The sequence below is a fragment of the Peromyscus leucopus genome, chromosome 10 (genome assembly GCF_004664715.2).
Source record: "Peromyscus leucopus breed LL Stock chromosome 10, UCI_PerLeu_2.1, whole genome shotgun sequence".
NCBI lineage: Eukaryota > Metazoa > Chordata > Mammalia > Rodentia > Cricetidae > Peromyscus > Peromyscus leucopus.
The window spans coordinates 58,470,531-58,484,502 of NC_051071.1; positions in this window are offsets into that span (position 1 = coordinate 58,470,531).

Sequence of the window (13,972 nt, forward strand, 5' to 3'; positions counted from 1 at the left end):
GGCACAGAGGACCTGGTCCAGACCCATGCAGGCCCCATGCTTGCAGCTCCAGTCTTTGTGAGCCCATGTGAGCCTTTCTTAGTTGATTCAGTGGGCCAGGTTCTCCAGGTGTCCTCCATCCCCACTGATTCCTACAATCCTCCCCTTCTTCCACAGGGTTCCTCAATCTCTGAGGGGAGGGACCTGATGAACACTTCTCATTGAGACTCTTTCTCTGCATGAAGTCTGGCTGTGGATCTCTGTCCAGGTTCCCCTCTGCTGCCTGAGGAAGCCTCTCTGATGATGACTGGAAAAGGCACTGATCAATGAGTAATAGCAGAATATTATTAGGAATCATTTCATGGCTCAGCTGTTAAAGGCTAGGCTTACAACTGAAAATATTTGCCATGTTTCAAATCTCACTGTAAACCTCCTCACTTGCTCACCTACCTCAAAGTCTAGAGTTATTTAGCTAAGCAAAGGACATAAAAGGAAACTTTCCTATCAGCCAAAAAGGTGTCATAACCGAGTGTTGCTGCCCCTACAGCTCAGGAGCCAGTTGATCTTTCCTGTGCTATTGCTGTTGATTGATTAAGGTTCAGTGAAGAAGGCCCTCCATTCAGGTTTTTGGTTTGCTTGTTTGTTTGTTTTTGTTTCTCCAGACAGGGTTTCTTTGCATAACAACCCTCCCTGCCCTGGAACTCACTCTGTAGACCAGGCATGCCTTGAACTCACAGACATCTGCCTGCCTTTGCCTCTCAGGTGCTGGGATTAAAGGTGTGTGCCACCATGGCCCTGCTATGCTCAGGTTTTTACTGGAACCAGAACAACTTGAGTTTTAACAGCTTACTTAGAGAGATATCTATAGAATGAATCTCTTGAAGTTTTGCTTCTCATGTTACAACTGTGGAGACATGTATCTCCTTTTTGTTTGTTGAAACTTGAGTGGATCTTCTATATCTATTCATTTATGGAATTTTGAATACTTGTTGCCAGTCCACAATGTATACACCAAACAAAAAGAAACAATAACCTGGGATATGTTTCTGAGGCTTTAATTCTGTACTGAAGTTAATTATTCAAAGACCACTTTTAATACCTCAAAGTAAAATACAGGGTAATAGAACCTAAACTCAATAGAAATATTTCAACTGCCCAAAAGATGTGAAAATACAGCATTCACTATATAGAATGCTGAATGTTGCAGTATATGATGATGAAAGATGCCCATAATCCCTTGATTTTCATTCCACTGAGGTGAGATCTGTATCTTTCTTTGAATGACTTTCACCAAGAAAATAGCAGAAGTTAGTGTCCATTTATGTGCTAGTCACTGAATTCTTGTGATTTCTATTGCCTCCCTCTCTTTCTCTCTCTCTCTCAAAAAAAAAAAAAAGGTTACCCTGACTAGGATGGGGGTGGGTGGGGAGCAGCTACCATGGAAGAAGAAGACTGATTTCTGAGACTGCCATGCCATGCCATGAGAAGAGCAGACTCTAAGTAAGAACCTTCTAGATGAACCCATAGACTAATGATGAAAACACCATCGAATTGTTCAACATGTTAATTGCAGGGAAGTTTATTAAACTGCAAAAACATACCCAGAATAATGGTCAACGTTTGCTGAGCACACCTTTGTGCACATCCTTTTAAAAGCAAACTCCTAGAGAGTTTCACAGTCAACATCAAAATCACTTGAGATAGTGATGATCATCATTTTCATTTATGAAAAGATCAAGCAGGGAAAAGATTAAAGGATATACTGAAAGCCATACAATGACTAGTATTATGAATCTCAAGCTGTGGATTAGCACTGCAACAACCTACCTCTTTTTTGTAACTAAGGCACTATATTGCTATCTTCCAAAGTCAAGTGATAATACTCATAGCATTTAGTTTCTTTCTGAAAATGTTTTCCTAATAATTTCTGCTAGTATTGAGTTAACTCATCTTTATCATATCAGATAATATATGTATGTATGTATGTAATATGAATACACTATAAATATCTGAAAGTAAAACTGGCATTATTTATATAAAAACCACCTGATATGAAATTATATGACTATATATCAGAAATATTCAAGTGCAATTAAGTGCAAGTAGTAATATGTAATATTGACATCGCATGTATACGATCAGTTGTTTACACAGCTCAGACTTGCCACTTCTGTCAAAAGAAAAACTCAAAATCTGATTGAAATGAGTCACATGTCTATTACTGCATCTCCATACAATACTATAAACATAGATGATAGTGTCTGCAACCAAAATGTTGTGTAACTGAAATTAAAATAAAATACAAAATTTACATTTAGTCTGTTCTTGAAATGTTCATGATCAAGAGGTAGGAGGAAATCTTCCAAAGGAAGGAATGCTAATACAAGGAATGCAATAAATCATTATTTTAAATTGAAATGTTAATTTTGCTTTTATATGCCTTATGACCTCAGAGTGATTTTACCTTTATTATTTTATACACATTTCATTTTTGTCTTTTAAGTTCTTCTTATACAATAGTAAAAAGCTCCATTTGTATTCTCAGGAAGGTACTTCTTACCAATCAGATATCAAGTAGGTTAAGTGAATACTTGAGTTTTACATTTATGCTTATGAATCTAACACCAAATAAAAGTATCTCAATCAACAATAATTTAATAGTGTCCCCAGGAGCACCATAATAAATATCTATACATTTAACTACCTCAAAATTTATTTCAAAATTGATTTATATTATCCAAGTACAGAATGCTTATAAGTCAACGCATGATTATTCTTACAGGTTTACAAATTTATCAGCACACCTAAGTGACAAATGTAAATTTTTTCATGGTATTAAGGACCAGTGACTTCGCCAACATGCTAGTATGAAATGAATTATTTTATTTTGTGAATCCTCACTGAGTGACAGGTGAATGAAACAGTTAAAAAGGGCAAATGTATAATATTTCTCTTCTCAAAACTATAATGCTTAAATCAATTTTTATTTATGCACATTTCACTATCTGCCAAATTTCCAATAAATGCTATAACTAGGATTATAGATACATTTTAAAACTTTTAAAGCAAACCATACAAATTATTGATTAGTCATAACATACAGTTTCAAATTGAAACTATATAAATAATTAGTTTTTTGTTTCTTTAATATAATCAAGTATAATCATTAAAGTGTATCTATGAAATGAATGATAATGTTCACATAACATAGGTCAGTTTTAGAATTTATCAGAAATTTCATCAAAATTTTATGGTTAAAACATGCTGGATAATATTGATGAATCCATTAATTTAAATGTTTTAATTAAAATACTTTGGTTATGGACTCTGACAAATAAATAAAATGTTTGTGATTTGATTTTGTTGAAGTCATTTGTCCCCTTTATCAATTAACTCACCTTGAATCCAAATTATTCAGTTCAAATTGTTACTATACCAGAATCTTGCTTGTCATCAGACACATTGTTATATTGACATTAATCTTGTTAAATCTATGAGATAAAGATGTGAACTTGTGATTGAAGAAAATGTCTACTCATCATTCTTTGAAATATAGAACTTTATAAATATCAAAGTATAGTAATGAATAATCATGAAAGGTCACACAAAATATATGACAGGAAAAAAATGTCAAAATTAATTGCCCTAGATATAATCACATGTATTTTCAGCAAATGGAGATGCTACAGATATCTAAGAAGCTTCCAGCAATGCTAGAGCAGGAGAAAGACAATCTAGGCAAAAGATTTTGCTTGACAAGTCACTAAGGTAAGGTCACACAGGTTATATTCAGGGAAATTCCATGTAGCCTAAATGGGTAAATCACTGAACAGATGAAGTGAAAGCTCAAAGATGATCTCGGGATGGATTATGTTGTCCCTGAATGTCACAGTGAGTGATTCATATTTTATCTCATTTGATGGGGGAGCTGCCAGCAATTCTCAGGCAAGTGTGAAATGAAAAGAAATGTTCTTTAAATATAGTCTGACATCATTCCGTAGAATGGGTAAGTTGAGAACGATGAGATCAAGAAGCCTGTAAGAAGGTCAACTCTTGAGCAGAAATGCAAGAAGCAATTGTCTAATGGAAAATGGATTACATATCACTCAACCTTTATGACGAACGTTAGCATTTTAGGTCTGTTCTTTGAAGGAGGTATTTGAATAATTCAGTTAGCACAGTCCCTAAAGGGCATTTTCAATTCTATGTATAGTTTATTCTTAGAGTGGCCAGGAGGCATAATTCTATTCACAATTCAATCTTTTCCAAAATAAAGAGCAATAGCTTTTCCCCCTCACATTTGCTTTGGGGGGCGGGGGGGGAGGGCTGAAAGAAATATTAGGCCTATTTTTATTTATGAGTGAAGAATACATTGTTCTTGTTTATGGAGAAGCATTATCTATTATACAATGTAGTGAGTGGTTTAAAAAGTACACACTTGAAAATAAACAAAAATAGAATGTATTCACCTTTTCCATTTTACAAGCAGAAGAAACACAGATTTTTTTTTCCTCTGTGACAGTAAAACCGCAGACTATGATGAAAATAATTTTAATGCCATAAAATCTTTGTTTACACTAAGGGGGCAGTAGGCAAAAACAGAGAACTTAAAGAAAAAAATGTTTTCAAAATATTGATGTAACATGCCAACAGATACATTCTTTTCTTAAAATTATGCATGTGTCAGTCTGTTTGGTTTTCAACTGAAATGTGCTTGTGGTACTTTTGACAATATTACTATTAGGTTAAAAACTCCCACAAGACTTGCTTAGTAAAGGGTACATCTGATTAGCTTTTATCTTAACACTAATGATACAAATTAATAAATAGGTTTGCCTAGATGCCAAAGTGAGTGCAATTTATCCCATTATTAAATAGATGATATTATTTTACATTCAATGGAATAAAATAAAAGGGATAGCATCTAAGAATTCACAAGGTGGGATGTCTATTTGACATCAGCAAATTATGCCAGAATTTAATATCAAGCAGTTAGTGTAATTTTTCTTCTGAGATAGATTGATGTTAAGAAATTTAAAGGAAAAAAATGAGGATTACATACATTGTAAATACATTCATAATTACCAAACCACCCAGGGCTTACATTCATAACCAAGAGACAGGCAATGAGTTTCAGCATCCAAGTAGTTCGTAAGAAGATTGACCTTTGACAGTTATATTGCTCTAAGCATGAGTTGTGCAGAAACTGTTCTACACAGCTATGAAACTATGGAAGATTGAAACAAATGCAGGTAGTGTAGTTTAAGCAATGGAAAGGCCATTTTTCCATCATGTCTTCTATGAGATTTTTTTTCTCACATTTCTATTTGTGCTTGAACATGTGGATGGGGTGGATTGTAAATTTTTGGTTTCCAAATTCTGTATTTTCTTTTACTTACTCACTTATTTATATACATTTGTGTGTGTGTGTATGTTTAAGTGTAAGTATGCACTTGTGCATGTAGATGCCCACAAAAGCCATAAGAAGGCATCAGATATCCTAGAGAAGTAGTTCTCATTCTCAACCTTCCTAATGCTGTTACCCTTTAATACAGTTGTAGTGATCGCTATCATAAAGTTATTTCATTGCTACTTCACAATTGTAATTCTGCTACTGTTATGAATTGTAATATAAGTATCTGGTGTGAAAGATGTCAGATATGTGACCCCCAAAGGCCTTGTGACCCACAAATGGAGAGCCACTGCCATAGAAATAGAAATACAGGATGTTGTGAGCTGTCCCAAACCATACTGTTGCTAAAAACTGAACTCTGACTGGGTAGAAGTGGTGCACACCTTTAATCCCAGTACTCGGGAGGCAGAAGCAGGTAGATCTCTGTGAGTCTGAGGCCAGCCTGGTATACAAATAGAGAAACCCTATTTCAAAAAAACAAAACAAAACAAACAAACTAACAAAAACTGAACTCTGGTCCTCTGCAAGACTAACAAACTCTGCTAAACAAGAAGCTGTTGCGCCAGGGATTACCTATACATTTCTACTATAAACACCAAGAATAAGAAACAGGCATTTTCTAAGGAATATTTAAGTCATTTGGAAATAATGTTTTATAATCAATATTCCTTCAGAAATTAGATACTTATAAAAGTATTAATCATATAATAAAATGGATGTACATTTTAAGTATTAAAGCTTTAATTGAAATTATCTTACCAGAATAGAATACCATACATAACTACTTAATACAATGAATATAGAAGGATTTATATATTGTCATGCAGATGAACAAAATAAGGATGATTATGATGATGATGTGAGCATATGCTTTATTAATTTCTACTCATACATAGAGAAATGTATATATATATGTGTGTGTATGTATGTATGTATTATAGACAACCTATGGTAAATATTCTTCCTCCCAGTCACATTCTCTTGTTTAAAATGTAAAATAAAAAAATACCTGAGGTTTTTTTCTCCAGGAAATAATTGTGTCAACACATGCATCCAAAACATTTATATACCATTATGAGATATAAAAACCAACAAAGACGTTGCTCAAAGTGCTTCACTTCATCCAAATAATTATTGATAAATATTAAAAATCATAATCTCATGCAACTATAAAAATAATATTATTCAAGTATGAAAATTAACTGTGTTCTTCAGAGTTAAGTTTAAACCATAGACCGTAGATTGATCAGTTTACTTTAGTCACTTTGAATCTTTCCCTTGGTTTAAGCCAGTCGACAATAAACACACACACACACACACACACACACACACACACACACAAAGAAAGTGGGGAGAGAAAGAGCAAGAGCGAGAGAGCGAGAGAGAGAGAGAGAGAGAGAGAGAGAGAGATAGAGAGAGAGAGAAAGAGAAAGAGCACATCACAATAGTAATCAAAACCACAAAATGAGAAATTGTTGACTTCTTTATTTTGTAGTAGCTATAATAGATGCTTTAATTCTTCCTTCTTGTCACATATTCCAACAATTAAAACTTGCCCGAGTTAAAAATCTACTAGATATTATTGGTTGTACAACCAATTACAGGCCAGTGAAAATCAGAGCTGTAAGAATGGCAGAGATTCAAATGTGAAATATTATATCAGCCATAACACTGTGACCAATTTAGTAGAAGGAAATTGTTATCCATAATACACTGGAAAGATTAAAAAAATCCCCAAAACATATGTTTAATATTTTAAATTAAATAGAAAAATGATTTAGAATATAATGTTTTATATTTAATTATTTTGGAGTTTTATGTCCACACATTTATCTTAAAATATAAGTACCTGTGATTACATTTTATTGAATTTATATTCTTAGTATTACTTTAGAATAACATTTTCAGTGAGCTATGGAGCCCTGAGTTATTTGTACAGAAAGTAGCCTTTACTTTTCATGTTCCCATGGTTTTGTCATCAAACTCATTATCAGGACATCTCTGCCATTCAGAGCATATCAGTAAGTGTAAATTTTGTTTTAAGATGCAAAAGAGATTTTCATAATAAATAAGTTTATCTTTGAGAAATACGTTTGCTTAAAGATATGACATATAAAAAGCCATTTCTAAATCAAACATTCAAAACATTAATTAACACATGATGATATCCCTTCTCCCATAAGAAACTTGCACAAACAAAATATTTGTACTGCGTTGCACTACAGAAAACCACAGCAACACTTGTACCAAGAACACCACTGTTTTGAAGGGTAACATAAGATGACTCAAAGTTTAATTGCATGTCTATAGGGAAGTGGCATTCTCTGTAAAATCCAAACACCTAGAATCACAAATTGAACTGTTACAAAGATCACAGTTTATACTTTTTTTTTTTTTTTTTTTTTTGAGACAGGGTTTCTCTGTGTAGCTTTGTGCCTTTCCTGGAGCTCACTTGGTAGCCCAGGCTGGCCTCGAACTCACAGAGATCTGCCTGGCTCTGCCTCCCGAGTGCTGGGATTAAAGGCGTGCGCCACCAACGCCCGGCAGTTTATACTTTTTATTCTCATAGCAAAACAATAATAAAACTTGAAAAATAATAAACTTCATTCTTATGCTATACTATCATATACACTATAATCCTTCTTCAATATAGAAATACTCTCAACTGTAAAATTAAACAATTAAAAAATCATACTGACAGAGGTAAAAGAGAATTACATTTCATTCCTTGCTTTTTGCCATAGAGCAACTAAAAAAAAAAAAAGATTTTATTTTTCCATGTTCCCTTCATTATTAGTGCATCTTGATAATTGGAGTAATACAGTGGGAAATTCATTCCCTGGTGTTGGGAGCCATATGGCCAAGTTTTGGATTAGCATATGATGCTTGTCCATCAGGTCTCCATGAGGCAAGACCCTTTTAGATGGTCTCTCACTTGGCAAGAACCAGTGGACTTCGGGACAGTGAGGAATACTGCTGAGACCACACAGCCTGCATGCTCTCTTCTCCCTTATTATATTGATAATTCTCTTAGCCTTATTTTCTTTTCACTTTGTCAGTCACACATGGGACAGATGTAATTATTCCCAGAAACCCCAATTTTTTCCACCAATATTTTACCCTAAAATTCTTTGAGAACTGATGCTTCTCAGGTTTCTTATCTGGAAATACCAGCTGTAACCTTTCTGGGAACTTTTCTGATTCAATGATGACAGGATCAGAGGGAATAAAAGTTAATGGGCACATATAAGGAAGCAACTCAGAGGACATTAACTACATCTCCTAATTCTGGGGAAAAAATTAAGATGGAAAAAGAGTGCCTCCTCAAAGTTTGCCCTTTATGGAGAGGCTTAGACTGCAAGACCCTTTTGCAGGCCAAGGGAACAGTTGGAGAAATCCAAACTAACTATATGCATGCACTTTACGGCAAGTCACCCCTATTTCTGTAAATATGCTTTATTAAGTTTTGAATGATATTGCTGTTCTTGAAAATGTGTGCCTATGTCTATGATCTTTTAGCATTGGAAGGACAGGATGTGCCTGGCTCGATATTTAGCCAAGCTAACAAAATGCTGAGCATTGATTTTGGTTTAAAAGTTGTTTTGATGTAAAAGTTGGGGGAAAAAACCCAAAACATTTGGTTTTATTTCCAGAGATGAATCCTGGAGGGTAGGGAAAACATGCTTGTTTTTGAAGTATAATAAAGATGGCTTGAGTTGTTTGGGGCTGGCCACTTGTGTGAACCTCATCTGGTGGTTGGGTACTTCCTTCTTCGTGCAGATGCCCCTTCCCTGTCTCAGGACCTAAACCCAGCTGCGGCAGGACCATGGCACCCTGTTTCATATTCTATCCACTCCATGTCATATTGCACAAATATGGCTTTACATGAAAACTGAATTCTTATTCATTATACAATGCAAAGCGTCATTAAAAAATAACAATGCCTTACCTTATCGATCAATAACAATGTTTCTGTCTTTTGATAAATGAGAGCTCCGCCTACTGCATAGTACTGTATACTGCATACTGCACAAGGAAACAATAGAAATGATCATTGAAAGTGACAATCTAACACTTTATCAGCAATATTGGCAAAGACAGAATACAGACGACAGTTATCAAACAACATCTGAAAAAGATTATGTTGACCAAAGATTAAGTGCATTAGTATACACCTATGGAAAAATGGAGAAAAAAAACCATCAATTCAGAAAATTACTACCATCAAACAGATTACAAGGACATACATTGAAAACTTTCTAACTGTACTTCACATTCTAATATTCATATATGAAAATATCTAATGCATAAGAGTGAAAATTTTATGAGTAAAAATTTACATCATTTCTTGATGCTACCTAGAATTTTGCTGACATATGTTTATTGTTTGCAGGATGTCTGGTGCTCTGTTTTATCACTGTCTGCCTTCTTCTCTTGAGACAGGATCTCCCAATAAAACTGGAATGAAGCTGGAGCCATCAAGCTCCAGTGATCCTCCTGGCTCCACTACTACCAGTGCTTGTGTTATGAGCACACGTGAGACCAAGTCTGGCTTTTTATGTGAATGTTGGGATCTGAATTCTGTTCATCACCATTCCATGCAAATTCTCTTACCCACTGAGCCATCTTCTCAGCTCCTCCTCTATATTTTAAGTGAAGAATCTGGTGACAGAAAAAGTATACTATAAAAAAAGTGCAAATATTTCTAAATCTCCATTAAATTGGCAATTTTCAAGAAAACATGAAAAGTTGTTTGTCCTGTTGGCTAAGAGAATTGTCATTCCAGTAATCATTTGATGAATTGGAGAACAGGAAAATATAATCAATGAACAGAAACTAGCACAAAATACAATCAGAACACTGAAAAGTGAAGCCGAAGAATGAAAGATTTAAAAAGAAGCAAGAGAGAAGAGGTCTCTTTAGAATGGGATTCTCCAAAGGAAGCTAAAGATGCCTGCTGAAATTCTTCCCAGGAAAACATGGTTTCTATGATGCCTGTTCTTTCTGTAAGTTCCTAGTCCTTTCCAGTATTTGTGGGAGCTGTATGATTTAACACAGATGCAATTTAAGTTTAACATCCAGCTGCAGTGGTACCTGATAATTGGAAGGCAGGAATCATCAGGCTCTGGTTACCATAGCAATGAAGTGTACCGAGTTCAGTCCCTGGTCTAATGGAAAGCTACACCATAGAAGGTAAGTCTATTAAACATGATGCAATAAACATGTTTGAATCCATCTCCCCCATAGAAAACTCTAAAAAAACATAGATATTGAAAATTAGAGGAAAACTCAAACCATATCCTTAATTAATTAGTAAATAATTGATAACACACTATGATGAGTGTCTTTCCAATAGGGAGAAATTGATTCTAACAAGACAAAGGAAACTGGCTGGCATCTATTTTGGGCATGGTACAGATTCCACTGAGTATCATGGTGTGCTGAGATGTCCTAAATGTTTCTTTGTTTGAAGCTGCCACAATATAACATATACAGACAAAAGCGAAATAAAACCCCCTTTCAAACAATTTTCATTTACATATTCTAAAATGGCAGGAGATGCAGGCACAGGAGGAAATGATGATAATTTTTGAAACTGTATGCTGAGTAATGCTCAAAATACCATAAGAAAGGGAGGAGAGTGGGAGAGAGTTGGAACAATACTCACTAGTAATGACAGGGCAAGTAAATTGAGAAGCTTGAGCTATGAACAACACAGACTACCTGGACATGACAAATAAAGGAAAAAATATGGTTCCCAAGCAGAAAATTAAAACAGATTTGGGGAGGTGGGCTAGCCTTTGTTTTAAATAGATTCTGTGGGCTTATCTGACTCACACACCCACCACTTCCCACACCATAGTTCAATAAACAGCTAGCTTAATTCAGTGATAGAACAAAACTAGCCCAGAAAAGATACAAAAGCAGTAAAAAAGTACAATGAAAAATCAGATGAAAAAAATGTTTTTCAAGAAAGAGAAATAAAATATGAATAGTTCTCTGCAGTTCAAAAAATAAAAAAATAAATAACTCATTAATATAATAGATTGAAAAGCCCAGACGACACGTTATGCTTCAATAAAGAAAAAAATCATAAAGTTTAAAAAATAAATTGTGGGGAAAACACAATGAAAGCAGTAAAACCATTATTGAGTTAAAAATTACAAATTACAAAACTGAATGAATACAATTGAAAACCCATTCAAGTATAGTTGAAAAAATCTGAAATGTGAAAGGATACAAAATTAATTTAGAAACTATTACAGGAAGAGATTTCGTGTTAGTAATAATCTTAAAGAAAAGCTTATTTAAACATACAAAAAGAGAAAAGTTTCATGAAATAGAAATCTTTCATAAAAGGAACAGCATCGATAAAACTTCTTGATTTGAAGAAAACTATCTAAATATCAACACTTGTTTTTACCTATTCTTAAACTGAAACAGAAATTAACTTCAGAAGCTATATATAATAATCCAAGTCCTTAAAAGGATAAGTCAGGAGGATTACAATTTCAAAGAAAATCTGTATAAAGTGATACTGTGTCTCAAAAGAAGAATATTCTTCCACATATAAACAGGAAAAAAATCGATCATAGGTACTAAAGGAGTTGAGGCAGGAGAATTGAAGTGTGAAGCCTGCAAAATACCACAGACAGAGGTCAAGGGCAGCCTGAGTAATGAAATGATAGCATGCTTGCCTACCATGTGGTGAAACTTCAGGTTCTTTCAGCAGTGCTGTAGGAGAAACAAATCAACTTCACTTTTTATGATTTGATAATTGCATATTTGACTCCCCATGTGTAAATGTTGTCTTTTAATCAGTCTATTCCTCTTTACAAAACTTATGTCTTACTGATCATGTCCATGAAATGTAAATCCCACCTTGGTAGGATTTCATACTAAATAAGTGAAACCATCAGAATTAAAAAATAAGTGGAAGTCAATGATTAATTGGAAAAGTATAGATGAAGGCTCAGTTGTCTCAATGCCTCTAGGTTCTTCTCCAGCCCATAGTTCCAACAGCTATCAGTGGGTTTCCTTCAAACAGAAGCAGAAGTGTGTTAGCCTTTCCAGACTATCCTGTAAGATTTCCAACCTATCACAACTAATTTGAGTAAAATTCAATCTTAGCAATTTGCACAAAATTATTCCTTACCTATCTCTAATACTTCTTGCAACTACCCACAACTTACACTTCCCTGGGTACAGCTTTTTCTATGGACAGTAAGAGCTTAGCTTGGCATTTTAAATCCTTTATGTTCCAGGTAATGATAAAACACAAATGTACTTTTAATTCTGAGAGTTGGGTGGGTTGGATTAGAAGACCTGCAGATAATGAATCTCAGTTCCTGGCCACCACTGTGAAGCTTGGTCTGTCAAAAATTTCATTGCCAAGGTCACAGTTACAAGAGTCCATCACCAACCATCAACATTAGCTCCATGGCTAGAAACACTGGAGCTTGGGACAAATGGAAGCATTACTAACATGAGTCCATTTATTTATACTTTGTTTATTTGCTTCACTATCAATTTCTGCATTGGCTTTTAGTTTTAAAATACTAATTTCTAATACTTACCTTGACAATTGCAGCTTTTAGAGTCCTGATCTTGGTCCTGCTCCATAGTCAATACATTTATTGCACTCAATAGCTCCTAATCTACCTGTGTCAGCAGTGGTAGACTATGACCACTTTCAAGGAAAGGCCAGTGAGTAGGAGCTCATTGAGTGATGATGAAGAAAACAAAGACAAGAAAAAATATCAATACTCTTTCATCTTTAAAAGGTATAATCCTTCAGGGGGGAGCAAATACCAAATACATGAGAAAGGGATTTTTGTTTTACTTTTTTTTTCTTATATTTTTGGTTGTGAGCCTAGCCTTTAACGGCTGAGCCATCTCTCCAGCCCTTTTTTTTCTTAATGGTAAGGACATCTTACTTGGAAATAAACCACAGCTTGAGGTTATACAATAATAATGTATAATTTCTCCATAATAATAATGTATATGTAGCCAGGTGGTCGTGGCACACACCTTTAATCCCAGCACTCAGGAGGCAGAGCCAGGTGGATCTCTGTGAGTTCAAGGCCAGCCTGGTCTACAGAGTGAGATCTAGGACAGGCACCAAAACTACACAGAGAAACCCTGTCTCGAAAAACCAAAAAAAAAAAAAAATGCATTTGTGACTCAAATTATAGCATGTATATATTGTAAGTATATGCTTATATTTACAATGATATTCATATAATATTGAAATTTAAATAAACCATAGAGATTATGTTATTTACCTCCCTGTTTTTAGTACTAGGGTAGTTACAGGACTCATTTTAAACAACAATGTGGTCAGAACATAAAATCAAGTGCATCCTCTTTTCTCTTTCTTTCCCCCTGCAAATTATTCTCAAGTCTAGAACAGCAGACCAGTTGAATTAGGGAACTGGTGAATGGGAAACTTTTTCTATCTCCTCTCCTGAACCAGAAACAATTGTCTGGTTTATAGATAAAACAAAATACACATTTTTTAATGTATTACTTGAGATAAGGTCCCTGGTAAGGTGAGTGATTGAAAAATGACCTTTTAGA